The sequence below is a fragment of the Lissotriton helveticus genome, chromosome 1_1 (assembly GCF_964261635.1).
Source record: "Lissotriton helveticus chromosome 1_1, aLisHel1.1, whole genome shotgun sequence".
NCBI lineage: Eukaryota > Metazoa > Chordata > Amphibia > Caudata > Salamandridae > Lissotriton > Lissotriton helveticus.
This window is the reverse complement of record NC_136057.1, coordinates 1089287747-1089303741: the sequence shown is the minus strand read 5'-3', so window position 1 is coordinate 1089303741 and position 15995 is coordinate 1089287747.

Sequence of the window (15995 nt, the reverse complement as noted above, 5' to 3'; positions counted from 1 at the left end):
TGCACCCCTGGCTTCCTGAAGGAAAACGGGGCTCACATGAGCTCTGTTTACCTCTTGTTGTTTGTTCAAAGCTGCAACGTTTTAATTAATTTAATTAATTCTTTCATAATTCTGAGTCTATAGAAGGGATTTTAGTGGGCATGTAATGGTGCAACAGATAAAACTGTTGGGACTACCTATAACGTGCAATCATCTATATATAATAAATTATATATTATTAAACTAATTTTAGTTTTCTAAAGCAGATGCAAGATACAAAAATACAATATGTTTTATCATGTAAATGTATGTGTGGTACAGAAATAGATTTGTATCTGCTTTAGAAACCAGTTTCATTATTTTATTTGTCTTGCACTTAATGTTTAATCTTTCATTTATTGTTGCTTTTTGGAGTTCAGCTGTGTCACTACTGTAATGCCATTATGTCAAAGATCATGTGGCAACACCTTCTCTGACATCATCAGGGTGAAAAATGAATGTGCCGTCACTTTCTGTGATGTCATCCATTATGCCTAAACACTTGTATGATGCCACATCCTCTACCCCTTGTGTTTTGGTGAATCTATGTCAATGATTTAGGTATGGGCAAAGCAGTGTTAACTTTTGCTCCACATGTTATCCAACCACTTGGGAATAGAGATCTGAACTTGTGGAATTAAAGAGGATATCAATGTTGGAGATATCTTACTTGAAGGTGGTAACAATTTGAATAAATTGAAACATCAAAGGCAATATCACCAAAACCAACTTTTATGTTATTCATGAATATGAATAAGAGACCCAGTGTAGGGACTATTACATGAGAAGTTAAATGAAGTAATCAAAGAAAATGATAATTGCAGCTGTTTGAAATTTTATTAAAATCTTCAAGCAAAAAAAAAACCTGCTGTGTTGAAAACATATTAAATAATCAAAAGATAAACCTCTAGCTGAAAATTGTATTTTAGCATGCTGTCATTCATGAAATAAGCAGCTACTAACAGCTATTAACACCTACCACATATTTTTAGATTCTTTACAGCACTATCAAAATTTAGGGCCCGAGTACGATCTCGCTAGGAAAGTCCTCCATACGAGTCAGATCCGGAGGGCTTTCCTAGCAAATTGTGCTCTAAGAGTCCGTGTAACCGAGTGTGATACATCAGTATGGTGACTGACTCGGTTTGCTAGGCCTCCCATTGAACTCTATGGGAGCCTGTATACGGAACGCATACACAGACTCCTATAGCAAAAAGGGATGGGTGGGGAAAAGCGTACACCCTGCGGCGGGCACCACATGGTGCCCGCCACACTGTGCATGCACGGAAAGGGGGGACCCATGGGTACCACCATAGGACCGATTCAGAGTACCCTGGGTGAAGGGGGCCTGCTACAGCCCCCTGAAGTCGGATTCCCACAGTTGTTTTGTCTCAGGGAGACCGAGTTGATACGGCTGTCCAAATTGTGCATCGTACTCGCTTGTTCGGAAGCCGGCTCCATTGTGCGACACGATTTGGCTGAGACCGAATCGGACTGACAGGATCGGGTTTGAAAACGATTTGGTCAATGCGAATGAGTTGTTTGCATCGTCCTTGGTTGTTTAGAATGGGGAATGACTTGGGGGATGATGGGGAATGATTTGTTCGGAAACATAGGCTCCAAATCGGATTTTCTCATTCCGGAACCCTTCTGGAGGCCTTAGTAGCGAGATCGTACTCAGTCCCTTAGTCTATCATTAAAGGTTCCTGCTAGCTGATTACGACTACCGGCCGAAACACGTTGACAAGAAGACATCCTGCCCTATTTTTAATCTAGCCAGTATTGCCTCATTAATAACATTTGTTTTGGGATTTACCTGCAGGCTATTTTAACTTTGCACTATTCGCAGACCCCTGAAATTGTCTTAAGTGCTGTCAGCAAATTGCCACCTTCAAAGGTGGGGTTGAAAGCGTCCAGCAATAATAGAGGTGCTGGACGCAGGACTCACTGATGAGCCAGGCCACACATTAGTGTGGGTGAGAGTCCTTATATACTCTGTTGCTTGGAAACACTCAAGAACCTAGCAAGAAGTTCCCACAAGCCACAAATGCAGGCCCGTCTAAAAGGATTGGTCACAGATGACTACTTTCTCTTATAGAGAGAATTGCTCAGTAGCAGTTGGCACTTTTAACAGTGCCAGACTCCGCAGTATACACCTGCTCTGCTTCAGGTTTCCACAGTGGGCTTCTGCTTCTATATTTTTATCCTGCTTGCTCAAGGATATGAAAAGTATCAAGGAAGAAAAAAAAAATATACATTTATAATATGTTTACGTAAGATCCTGTATGCAGGATCCTTTACCCCAACTGAAACAGAGGCAGAATGAGGATGTGTTTGTGAAGGAAAAGGATGATATGCAACGGGATGTGAATCCCAGCCTTAGAAAGTGAATACAGAATAACAAAAAAACTGTTTGGCAGGGGAACTGTATCAAGGTGGAGCTCACTTCATGTAACACATTAATTGGGATAAGGAAGCCAAATGAGTGATGGAGTGGAAGTTTTGTATTTACATTTTACTCATTTGTAGGAGTGCATCATAATCACGTGTAGAGAGCAAACACATTTAACCCCTTGACTGCGGGGCACATTCTCCCGCTGTGCTGGGGGGAGGGGGGGGCGCATAAAGCGCCCCGGTGCTCATGACGAGGTCAGCTCGTCATGAGCTACGGCGCTCCGGTGCTCATGACTAGCTGAGCTCGTCATGGTCACACCCGTTTCCATGGAACGTTTAGCACAGCAGGGGAATCAGCCCAGCGTGCGAGTGTTCCATGGAACGGGCGAGGTCATGACGAGCTCAGCTCGTCATGAGCACCGGAGTGCCGTAGCTCATGACGAACTGAGCTCATCATGAGCACCCAAGGGGCTAATCATGTCTTGTGTACATGTGAGTGTTGGAATTGTGAACTGCATTAATGTATCTACATGACATATTTTAGTTTACTGACAAGAAGTATGAGAGTTAATGTAGGAATTCAATGTAACTAGTAGAAAACGATAACCTGAACAAAACATGTTGTGAAGTTTGACACTACTCATGTATAAGATGTGTTTAATAATAATGATATTTCACATAATTAGGTAAATGTGTTAATCGAAATGCAAGATTTATTATACAATTTGTAATGTTTAAATGATATGTTATAAGGTTAGCCAAAGCTGTTGGCCTGAAATGCAAACTCCTTATAACTCTAGATTTAGGATTAATGTTCTGAATTTCCTGTGCACTGTGGTAGCTGTTTCTTCTCATGTTTTGCATTGCAGGAGGAGAATCATTCTTTTAGGCAAAGTATTTTTAGGCAAAGTAATGTCTTTGTTTTAGCAGCTAGGCAAGAAGAGAAGAAATTACAATCCTATGGCTTGGAGGTGATATAGGAGTCAAGTTGGTTTCACACGGGGAGAAGTCAAGGGAACCAAGGACAAATTGTTGCATAGGGATGTACATGGAGAACACCGTAGAAAAGTACACTCATGAATGAATTCCTTGTGGAGTACATGTGAGAAGTGCATCATGGGAATTCTACCTGTGGATAACTGGGTATTGGAATTAGGGTTGGGCCCATATCTTCCTTGCCTTTGGACAGGGAGCATCACAGAACGAGCTCTTTCTCTTGTGATAGTGGTCGTTATGCTGCTTGACCCATCTCAATGGTGGAGAGACTTCTTGAGAAGACTCCATGACTGACACTTTTCCTCCTGATTCGAAATGCTAACTATAGCAATATTGTAGGTAAATATTTAAATGATCTTCATTCATCAGCCCTCAATGCAGGCAAATTTGGACTCTTTCTTCTTGCTTGTCTGTCTCCTCCTTCTCAAATTAATATTTTTATTCATGTTGCACCATCTGAATTGGGTACGTAGATTTGGCTTCATGCATTTTCCTTTTTATTTTTATATCCTCGTGTTCAGGTGTGTTTATGTTCAATTAATTTCTGGCTTCGTGATAGATATGACTAATCTTCCTTAATTGTTGTTTAGTTATTATGCATCAGTAAGCAGTGTTTCTAAATTGACTGCACATTGATGATTTACTCCCCTTCACATTTTCATGCTGTTTAAAAGACCCATCGGAGTGCATCTCTAGAAAAGTTTGAGAACAATGAGAAATGGCTCTTTCAGTAGGAACTAATGGATTTCTGGCTGTAACCACCACTATACATAAATAATCCAGCCCTAAGATGTTTTATGTAATATGTATTCTGGATTTATGTTTTTTTGTTCCTCATGAAACTTCCACATCGTAATTATTTTGCAAGAGAAACATTTTATGTTGTGAGGAATCTTTCCACAGATTGATATGCCATAGGAGTTCCTATTTGCCTTTTGCATATTGGTAACTTCTATAACTGTATACGTTCAGACCTCTGACATCTGTATCACGTCGGTGAGTTCCTGGTTGGCAGAGGGATGCACCCTGTCCAAGCAGGAACCATAATCATAGTTAGGGCAAGTCAGAAAACACCCTAAATTAAACTGTGCTCACCCCTGGTAGCTTGGCACAGAACAGTCAGGATTAACTTAAGAGGCAATGTGTAAAGTATTTTTCCAACACTTCAAACAGTAGAAGAGTGAAAACACCACACAAAAGGAGTACACACCAGGTTATAAAAATGGAGCTTAATTTAATGAACAAAACATGGCCTAAAAAAAAGAAAATCCAATTAGTAAAACCAGAGTTTTGATTTTTTAAAGAAAAACTGCGGTATAGTGCTTAGAAGCCTAAAGCGCCAACCTGGCATATCTGGTTGCGTTTCACTGGATCAAATCCAAGCCGACCATGGTGGAGCTTGGGTCGGATGCAGTACCACATAAGTCCAGCTGAAGTTTTACCTTCTCAAGTATTGTGCCAAGAGTCTGGTTCACAGGGAAGAAGCTCGCTGGGAAAAAGGAAAGCATCACTGACAATGGTCCGCAGTATGCGAAGAGCCACTGGATGTAACACGTGAATGGACTGGAGCCTCACAGTCATGAGCAGTGATACTTGCTGTGTGAACAGACAAATTTGCCGTGGCTTGCACTGATTCTTTGTGCAAGTGGTGTGGTTCCGGAGCGAATGGGCCTGTTCGTGTTTGCAAAGAGCCCAGAAGTCAAAAAGCACTTTCAAGGTCCCAGGACCTGGGAGTCACCTCTTGGTGGTCAGGTGCACCTTGGAGTCACTCTGGGGGTCTGTATTCAGGTCCAGTTCTTCCTCTCCAGTCAAAAAGGCAGTAGGCAGCAGGTCAGCACAGCTAGGCAGCAGCTTTTCAAGAGCAGCAGTACACCAGAGTGGCAGCCCTTCAGCAGCATAGCAGTCATTCTTCGCAGCGGAGTATCTACAAGTCCAGAAGTCTAGACACCGGAACGCATGAGTGCGCTTTAGAAAACATATTTTCATTTCATTTCATTTTCAGAAGTGAACTGAAATGGTAGGGTTTGAAGTCAAGTACCTATAGCCAATGGTGCCTTTGATGTGGGGGATACTTCAAAGCAGAGCTTTGAAGTGCACATAGATCCTTCCTTCTTGGCCTGCCATCAGGCTCACTACAGGGAGGTATGCAGCCCTTTTTGAGGGAGAAGGGCACATCATATTCAGGTGTAAAAGTGAGGCTGTTCCAAGCTCCTCCTGGCCATCCTCGCAGCATGGCCCAACCAGTCACACCTTAGCTCCCATTGTCTGAGGTTGTCTAGAGGGAATGCACAAAGTCCAGCTGTCACCCTCCCCAGATGAGTATTGGAGACAGACTGTAGGCTTTTATGTCTAAGAGCAGAAAAACGTCATCTTTCTAAAAAGTGGCATTTTTAAAATTGTAATGATAAATTCGTCGTTGCCATTAAATAAGATTTACCATTACAATTCAAAAAGTACTAAACATGAAGGATCTGCCCCCTTCCAAGTGGGAATCACAGCCTATTAGATGTAACAAAGAATACCCAATGTTAACCTATGGGAGCTACGGTAAACCTCACTGTAGTGAAAAAAACATTTGGGGAGTTTTTCACTACCTGGATGTGTAAAACTCAAAAGTGCACAACTCTCTCCCCTATGGGCTACTTAGGGCCTACAGTAGGTGTGACTTGTATGTCATAAAAGGGGAGCTTGAGGTTTGACAAGAGGTTTCAAATGCCAAGTCAACATAGTAGTGTAACCTGCACATACCAGTTCTGCAGGTCTGAGACATGCTTATAGGGTAACTTAAGTGAGTGGCACAATCAGTGCTGCAGGCCCACAAATAACATTTAATTTACAGACCCTGGGTACAGGTAGTGTAATTTACTAGGGACTTATAAGTAAATGAAATATGCTGATTGTGGCTAAGACAATGTGACCATGTTTTAAGGAGAGAGCACAACAACACGTTAGCACTGGTTAGCTATGGTAAAGTGCACAGAGTGGTAAGGCAGACAAAAACTAATTCACTAAATATTGGAGGAGGATAGGAAAAAGGTTGCTGGTGACCCTGCGGAAAAGGACATTTCCAACAGAGTACTTCCATTAGACAGAAAGTTTCTAGTTGTTTAAATTATTACTTTATTCCTCTTGTAGAGCTTTATAGCAATAGGTAGATATTTTGAGAGGTGACGATGTCTGCAAAGAATAAACAATCCTTAAAACTAACTTTTTACTAACAGCTTTTTACCAACCCCATTTCTACCTTCATGATCTCAAGCATGGAATATGAAAGAAGCTTTGATTCCTTCTCAGAGTCCCCCCAGTATTATCCTAATCTAGAAAGCAATACAAAGCCAACACTCTGGCACTATAAAGAGTATGAGGAATTAAATGTCATTTAAAACATGTCATGACTACCTCACCCTACATACTGAGGGCCTCATTTATGAGGGATTGGTGCAGTGCATTCGCTAATTTCTTTTTGATGCACTGTCCTTTGTCAATGTGAAAGGGCAGGAATGCACTGTATTTACGAAACACAGTGCATTCCTGTCCTTCGCCCTGTGCTGGTGCACAGTTTGTTGCTCTTGCACCATGGTTCGACCGTGCTTCCATAGCAAGCAGGATTGTTTTTGTTGGGGAAGGGACACATTCCTGCACAAAAACAATCCTGAGATGAGTTGGCCTCTTTCTATGTGTGCAGCACACTTTTACAAAGGAAACAACGAGAAGTAAAAATATTTCTCCTCTTAATGCCTGCTCTAGGGAGGTGTAAGATTTTGGTACTGCTCCAGGGTAATGTGATTAGGTAAATCTGGGGAAGCGTCAAAATCCATGGATGCTGCTTGGAAAACCCACTGCAACGCTAATGGAACGCCTCCTTGACACAGAGTAATGTAGGCAGCAACTTGCGCTACTTTTTCTTACTCCATATTTATGAGGCCATACAAAGCCATGTGGAATGGCTTTGTGTCGCCTCATAGATATGATTGAGAGGCTTACGCCACTGGAGCATCAAAAAAAGTGATGCTGCAGCGGCGCAAGCCTATCATAAATACGCCCTTGAGTAAAGAATCTCAAAAGAGCATTTGATGAAATAAGGGTTAACATTTGTACACCATTCAGATTGGTTTATCCATCTCAAATTATTTGTGAATAACATTCTAAAATATACGTGGAAACCTTTTCCAATCTTATCTCATCCAACCACAGGATATCAGGATAGAGTTCTCAGTGTGGCAGCAAATGCAAAGGTTTTGTTGTAGTCAGTATTAATCTCATGCTTTGTAGTCATACAATATTTTCCTAGCAAGTTTAGTTTGAGTTTAAGCCCAACACAGGTATAATTTCATGCATAAATCAAACTTGAGACATGTTTATTCTGTTTTTAGGGCAAAAAGAGCTGGAATTCTGCAATATAACAGTAAGATAACAGTAAGATAAAGATGGATAAGGGGCAGAGCCACTTCACAGTCCTATATAAGACCATTTGCAATTGGAATAGGTTGAGACAGGCATCCATTCAAGTTAATTTCAGCCTGCTCCCAGGCATCAGTTTGTATCAGTTACTCAAACAACCTAAGGTATGGATCATGCCACAAATTTAGTCCAAACGTGTGCCAGAGTCAACCGATTTAAAGATGCCTGAAAGTCTACCAAACAGCAGCACAACTAATATTCATATTCAATAAATGGGTGGGCAAGGCACTAAAAGAAGGAATGATTGGAACAGAAATCCACTTGTTCCTAATGGACAATCCCTTCGACAGATGTCCAATGCAATAACTACTTCGAAAACACTTTGGAGAAAACATTTGCCGTTATAGCTAGGAGCAAGATTAATCTATGGTTCTGTGGAAAACTGCAGACCCCCCTTCCCCCTTAAGAAAGATCACTTAATATTGCTCCGCTATATGAATTGGGTACAACCCCTAAAGTGACACCCAACTAAAAAAGAAGATAATAAAGATGCCCACCACATTGAGTTAAAATCAATAATTGAGTATATTTTTGTTCTTATGATTTCCCCATGAAAAGCAACATATTTGTAACACCATTTTCCTGGGGGATCTGCCATTCACAAAATAAATCCTCATATGGGGCCTGATTCACAAGGATAAACTTACACTTTTGTTTTATAGCCATAAAGGTATGTACTAGCAGTATCTTTTCAACTGCAGACTCTCCACACATAAAAAGATAGGACAGTCCTATATTTCCATACACAGACTCCACAGTCCTAAAGATAATACTAGTAAAATACCTTTGTGAATGGTAAACAGTCGTAAACCTACACAGTGTAAGTTTACCTTTTGAATCAGGCCCTCTATCTCTAGAAGAATTCCACACACTTAACCCAAGATTCTTCATGCACCTCCAAGTTACAGCGAGAGGACTAGTTCTTGTACTCTGGTATAAAAATGCACGAAATGGTGAACATCCACATCCACAGTTGATTGTGTTGTTCATTAAATTCCAATTTTGTCCAAATAAGAACCCCTTCCTATCTTTCAAAAATCTCCTATACTATGGTGTTAAGAACTTCAATTACTGAATTTAGTTTCTGAATTGGGGGACTTCAGTTAGGCATGAAATATCTTCTGAAGTGATGATTTCTTGTTTTTTACAGTGTGAATTAAACCACTCAATGTCAGCACACGAGCCACACTTTTTCAAAGCAGAGACTCTTCCTGACCTAAAGACTAATTTAATAATTAAAGCCACCTTATTTATTAAATGTTCATACCAACTAATTGGTTTCTCAAAATTAATAGCATCCAGTAAAGTAAGGGCCAGTTGGACTTTTCCATGTAGTTTAGAGGCACTTCCTATTGTGATACAGGCCATCACTTGCCTGAGATCACTATTTGGGGTTTCATTTATTTCAAATTTAGAAACTCAACCAAACTGTTCCAAAGAGACTAAAATGTAATCAGTAGGTGTGATACTAACCCCACATTTAAAGGTATTCTTTGCTAGAATATCAGAATCATAGATATCAAGCATCCTTCACTGCCCATATTGATTGGAATCATGAAATTTAGCATCAGAACACAGCAGTTCAAAAGCTGTGGCACCAGGAACTCATCTGATTGCAAAGGATGACAGTTCAATTTGACATTCCCTGCCACAGTAACAAAAACTGAGGGAAAATAGGATCTATAATAAATTAAATCCTTATCCAATAGCCTCAGCTGGCAAACTGAGACTAGGGATAAAGGCATAAAAAAGTAATAACACTAAACGTGACCATACTCTGACCTCCAATTTCATGGATTACTTTGCAAACCAAAGCCCAAAAGAATTTCATAATCAAATGTCCTAACAGTTTCCAATGCTTTGTGCAAAAAAATGACAGATAAACTCCCAGACAACCTCCCATTATTTATATTGGGCCCCTTGTGAAGTTATAGAAAAACCATTAAAGTCTGGGCAATCACACGCCCAGGTCACCCAAAAACATAACTTTAAATTGAGGAACAAGACTATTAATATCTTCCATCTTTATTAAAGCTCTGTACCCATGCACATTCCAGGTTAATAGACTGAGTATGGATGGGAACTGATCCTTCTAAGAAAGTCACTGAATGCTTCAGATCTAAAGCCAGAACTAAAACGAGGAGAGTTAGGAGGGACTTCAGAGTGAAATTGGTTTAGGCTTTGCAAGAAGGGTGGGAGTTTGGGTACATTTTAAAGAACTATCCTCAAGAAATAAAAAAAAACCCTGACCATGTTGGACCATAGGCTGCAAGTTGAATATCAACTATATGACATTGTCGTACCAAAATATAGGGGCCCAATATCAAGGACCATATTATTCAGAATTTAAGTAAATATGAGTAGGCATAGATTTACTGTTATTAACTCCATATCTATGTGCCATGAGTATAGTGATATTGCCAAGCTATATATGTGGAGCTAAGTAAAGTAAACCCATAATTACCTAGATATACTTAACTTGCTGATTTGTTGACTATCGATGTTTTATATTTAGATTTTTGGTATTATGTTCAGATATTATGGTAGAAATAACACTAAAACACTAAGGGCCCGGTAACGATGTCGGGCTGACTGCAACAGACTGATTGTTGGTTAAGGTCCACCCAACATCTGCCATTGCAGTTCACCCACAGCAATATGATGTGGCGGGCAGTGACAACGAGGAGAGGGACCATCCGCCGCTCATCAGGCAGGCTCAAAGAGCCCATCGGAGCATTAGAAACACTCATAATCCCATAATGACAGCTGAACCAGTCTCGGTTCTGCCTTCAGGATTATGATGTCAGTTTCCAACAGCCTTTCCATGTCAGCATTTATGACATGGAAAGGCTGTCGGAAAGTGACTTTGGGGGCCCATTGCAGGGCCCCAATCCTTCCACTATGATGCCTAGGTGGCACTTTAAAAACATACATTTTATGATGGCAGCTTTTCCGCCCAAGGCATACGATGGCATTGTGAAATGGATGTTTACGACCACTCCAAATTGTGCAGTCGGAACCGCCAACCTATGGTTCCGGTCTGCTACGGTGTCGGGTGGATGCAAGTCCATCCGACATTGTAATGATGCCCAAAATTATCAGCATTCTGATCCTAAAATTAACCCAGATTGCTACCACGAGGAAACTTTCTGCAAGCTCAACTTCATCTGTTTGGTGAATGGAACATTTTGGGTAACTGATTAGGTTACAGGATGTGAGTTAGTTAGTCTCTAATAGGATGATCACTGACCCTCATTTATTTGGAGACCTCTACTCATTGTGGTCCCTTTGCTAGAAACCAACAGATGTAAACCAAACCCGGTAAACCTAATTTGCCAAGAGTCTGGTCTAAGAGCACACAATCTTTGTTGCTATGTCAACCCCCTTTCCATTCTATTGATAGTTGAGTCGCAGGTTCCTGAATGCTTATTGGAGGTATAAATTAGGGAGAGGGATATTTCCCATGTTTGACACTGACATACTACTAACATAGGTTTATAGGATATATATATGTTTCTCCAGCAAGGTGGGCACACCTATGTTGTATAACTGAGTAATTATCCTTTGCAACTTCGACTATAGCCTGAGATGAATCCCTCTAACACTGACGAAGCACATTTTATAAAAATAGAATCAAATTTGATCCAGTACCCTTTTAAACCAATAGTTGGAAACCCTGATTAAGAATTAGGAATATATGTGTCTCAAGCAAATCCTGCAGGATTTTCTGCATCACACGTCAGTAAATGCATAGACTTATAGATGAGTACATGTCAATAAGAGAGTTTCGGGTGAAAGATTGCCAACAACTGTAAAGCTTGAGGTGTCTATGATGCCTATGAAGCAACTTTGAACCCTGAGGATGAACATTCCACCTTATTAAGAAAGCTCGTCTCTCAGTGTTATGTTGGTATGGTCCCGAAAACCTCCCAGGTGAGCAGTACAGGGATAGAAGAGTCAGAGAGGAGCAATGAAATATATAGCCTCCCCTCATTCTCCCACCCAGTCTAAAGAAAATGAGGCATTCAGCCTCCCTCCCTAACCACACTTGGTCATGCTCTGCCCTCCCCTCTACAGCAGTACACTCTCTCCCACTACCTTTCAGAAGAACCCTTACCTCCCCTGAACTAGCGGGAAAAACATACCTCGAGTCCTACTATCCATTCCATACAGCCTCTGTAATAGCCTCCCCTCACCTTTTTTCAATATATGAAAAGGTTCCTGGCACCCTGTCAACCACCCACACAATGCTAATTCTTCTGCATCCAAACCTAAAGCATGTCACTCCACTCTGAAACAGACTGAGAGCAGGCATCACCATGACAGTCACTCATCATCCAGTGTTTCCCTTGCTTCAGAAAAGTGTTTTTTTTCACTGCTTTAACAGGGGAGTCAATACGCAAGGTTTAAAATGTGTGTTTATGCTAATTTCTTCCAATGGTAGTCATACACAAAATCACATTTATGGCTATCTTGATCACACTCTGTTTATCATTTTAGTGTCTCATCATGAAGTAATGGAAGGGAGATCTGATTCTTCAGAGATCTTTTTTAGTTAGTGGCATTGGATGTCTCATCAATAAGTTGTATATACCGGGTCCTCCAGTTTCCTCAAAAATACTGTAATTTTGTTCATACAGACCCAAATGAAAGCTCTAGGATGTAGATAATGTTGGCATAGGTACAGAATGTTTTTGCCTCTTTGGTAATTGAAGAGATTGTAAGTCTTTTGTGTTTGAGCTATAGGAGCAGTAAATCATAGAAAACCATCCACTCCTCTACACAGTCTCAAAACGTTAGCATTATTTATAACAGCAATAATAATCATTATCCTTATCATCATCATCATAATAATAATAATATTAACATGGTTGTGAACACACAAAATAATATCAGGATTACTAAGTATAAGATTGGATAATAATAATTGTTTTAACAATTTTATAACATCAACAACCGCAATTAACAAGGCACTAATAACAGCAACAACATTACCAATAATATGAATCATAATAATGCTAATAATTGAGGATTCATGTATAGTAATAAAGATGATTAAGTTTACAAAGATTTGTACACCTATAAATCTCGTTAAGGGGCATAACAAAATTAGTATTACCACCTGTAAAACAGATATCTGTGCCACAGAATCCTTGTTTCCGCATAACTCAAGAAAATCCATGTAAAATTGACAGACATTGCTGCAGAATTGAGGGTTATGGACTGGTAAAGGGAAGACTCAGGGGGGATTTTCACAAGAAAGTGGCGGAGAGAGGGGTTAGCCTTCTTGGCTTAATGCCTCTCTCCGCCACTTCAGAACCGCAAGGCTGCACCATATTCGCAAGAATATGGTGCAGCCTTGTGTTTCCCCCACAATGGCGCTAAGTTTCACAATTTAGCGCCAACACAGGCACCCTTGCACCAGAGTGCAAGGGTGTCTGCAAGCAGAGAGGTTTGTTTATGTACAGGAAGGTGTCCCTTCCTGCAGATAAACAAACCTAAAATTCCAGATTGTAACTTACATGTGTGCTGCTTCATGCAGCACACATGTAAGATACAAAAAGGCATTTTAAAAATTTTAAAAAAGGTTTGTTTTCAACAAACCATGGCATTTTGCATTTTCCATGTGTGCTGCACAAGGCAGCACACAAGGAAAAAGGAAAAACGAGGAGAAATAAAGCATTTCTCCTTATTTCGCCAACTTAAGACCATGGTTTTCCTGGTCTTAATTTTGGCGCTGCCTCCTATTTACGCTGCCCTTGTGAATAGGTGAATAGGGAGTGATCAAAATCAATGGGTGTTGTGGTGGAACACCCACAGCAACACCCGCAGCATGCCCCTTTCACGCTAAACACAGCGTGAAAGGGGGCCTTATTCACACGGCACCATTAAGCCACTTAACGTGGCTTAACGCTGCCTTGTGAATAAGGCGAGGCCCCTATCGTCACTACAACGTCACTGAAAGTGACGCTTTGGTGGAGATAGGGGCTTGTGAATATGCCCTAGGGTGTGTTGGTAAATCGCCCATGGAAGCGGTCACAGCATCAGCGAGATAAAGCCTTGAGAGCGTTCATGCGCATGTTCCATGAATAAAAGCATAAAAATATACTTCTATTAAAGGAAGGTGTGAATTTATGTTTAGGGTAGGATTGAGGTCATAGCTCGCCACCCTTCTAAATTAATGAATCTGTACAAGCAGGAGTTGCACTAAGGGAATACTATTTGCGCTTTGGAAAAATATGGATTAAATTAAAGAGCAAAATGCACTGTAATCCTAAACCTTAAGTAGAGGGTTGTCTGCGCGCAGAACCACTGACGTATCCAGGACTTTGTGTTTCATGCCCAAGCAGTCAAGGCCAAGAGGCAGCTATCCCAGCAGTGAGAACAAGACTACTCACACCAGCAGAAATCATTGTACATCAAACAAACCTGAATTAACAGCAGACCACAAATGTTGGGAACAATAAGTGAAAGGGCAATCACCACTAGCAAAGTTTAAAATATAGAGATTTTTTTTTAAATCAGTAGAATATCATAGGTATGTCATTTAAAATCCTGCACTTTGCAAGAACCACTTACTACTTCCCAAACATTTCTTACATGAGGGCCTTTTAATATGTGATCGCCATTAAAACCTTAGCGAAATAATGACTTCTTAAAATAGTATTATATGAACATAGAAAAGTAGAAATGTATAAAGAGCATACAGTACCTAACCAAAAAAGAGCAAAAACAATCTATAGTAAAATAAAAACTGCTGTGAAATGTATTAATGTTCAATCAATACATGGTCAGTCAGCGTCAGACCTTCATTCGAAATATATCTACATTTTAATTCTGGACTACAATATATGAAATAAATTTAGAAATTATGTTGCTTGCTACGGGGTATTTTTGTGCATGGTGTCAATGCATATTTGCCTTAAATTATTCATTAAATCTCAACATAAATTGAAATTACTAAAACTGCAATAAATCAGGTACACCATTCCTCAAAAAACCAATCTTTCTTTTCTGAATGTGAAAATTGTTTTCTTTGTTATCAAGATCAAAATAATGGGAATAGCAGTCATAACACTCAATAAATAAAACATTTTTTTCAAAACGATTCTGTATTGCACATTCCGAGATGAGCACCATCACAATTTTCGCATTTGCATTAACACAGTGACATTTGAATTATATAATTGACATTTAAATGAGAGAAGTCATGCCTCCCCTTTGTTTGCCACTTCATTTTAATGCATTTGGCAATTTCCTTTGTATTTCCCTTACCTGTTTTCTTCATCAAATTAAAAACACACATCGATATGATAACATACATCACTTTTGCATTACAGCGATTGTCAATTACCAGTCTGGATATGAAACGAGATGCTGCTAGGCGCCCCGGTACAACATATGGATAATTCCCTTCCTCTTGAATTGCATTTGCTTCCCTAATAACTGCTGGCAGTGCTGCCAATTAGAGCTGCCACCTGTTTCTTGATATGCAAGAATTTGATTTGAATGTTTAATTTGCTCTGATCCCCCATTTTGTTATGAACTAGAATTATGAAGATTCTACCTACTGGAGATATAATGCATGCCATGGAAGGCTGCATTACTGTGCTCTGGAAACCTAGGAAGCATTTCCACGATTTATGCATTTGTATGTGTTTCAAAAAATGCTAAAAATAGATCGTTTTGTTTTTCAAGTAAAACCAATCCAGAAGATTCTAATTCCTAATTTGAGACAATATTTGAAAAGCTGCATTCGTAGGTTTCTTTCAGTTACAATTTTTAACAAAAGTTAATATTTGGACTAGCTTAAGCTAGACCCTTTGCTTTTATTAGAACAGCCGAAGGTGAAGGACTGGGACCCGACAGCGAATGTGTGGTCACCAGACCTCTGCTACCAATGACCATGATAACAACAATCTTTTCATGTGTGGGTGTGACGCACTTACTGCCGTAGCAGATGCAGAAAGGTTCGAGCTGATTTATATGCATTCTTCGTAAGACCTGAAGGGCAATGCCTCGTGCGTGCTCTCCCTCCTGCTGATGTGGCCATGGGCACCATTGGACCAGGCCTGTGCCTAACCAATTATGCCCCCGGTGGGAGGGCAACACTGAAAATTATTTGA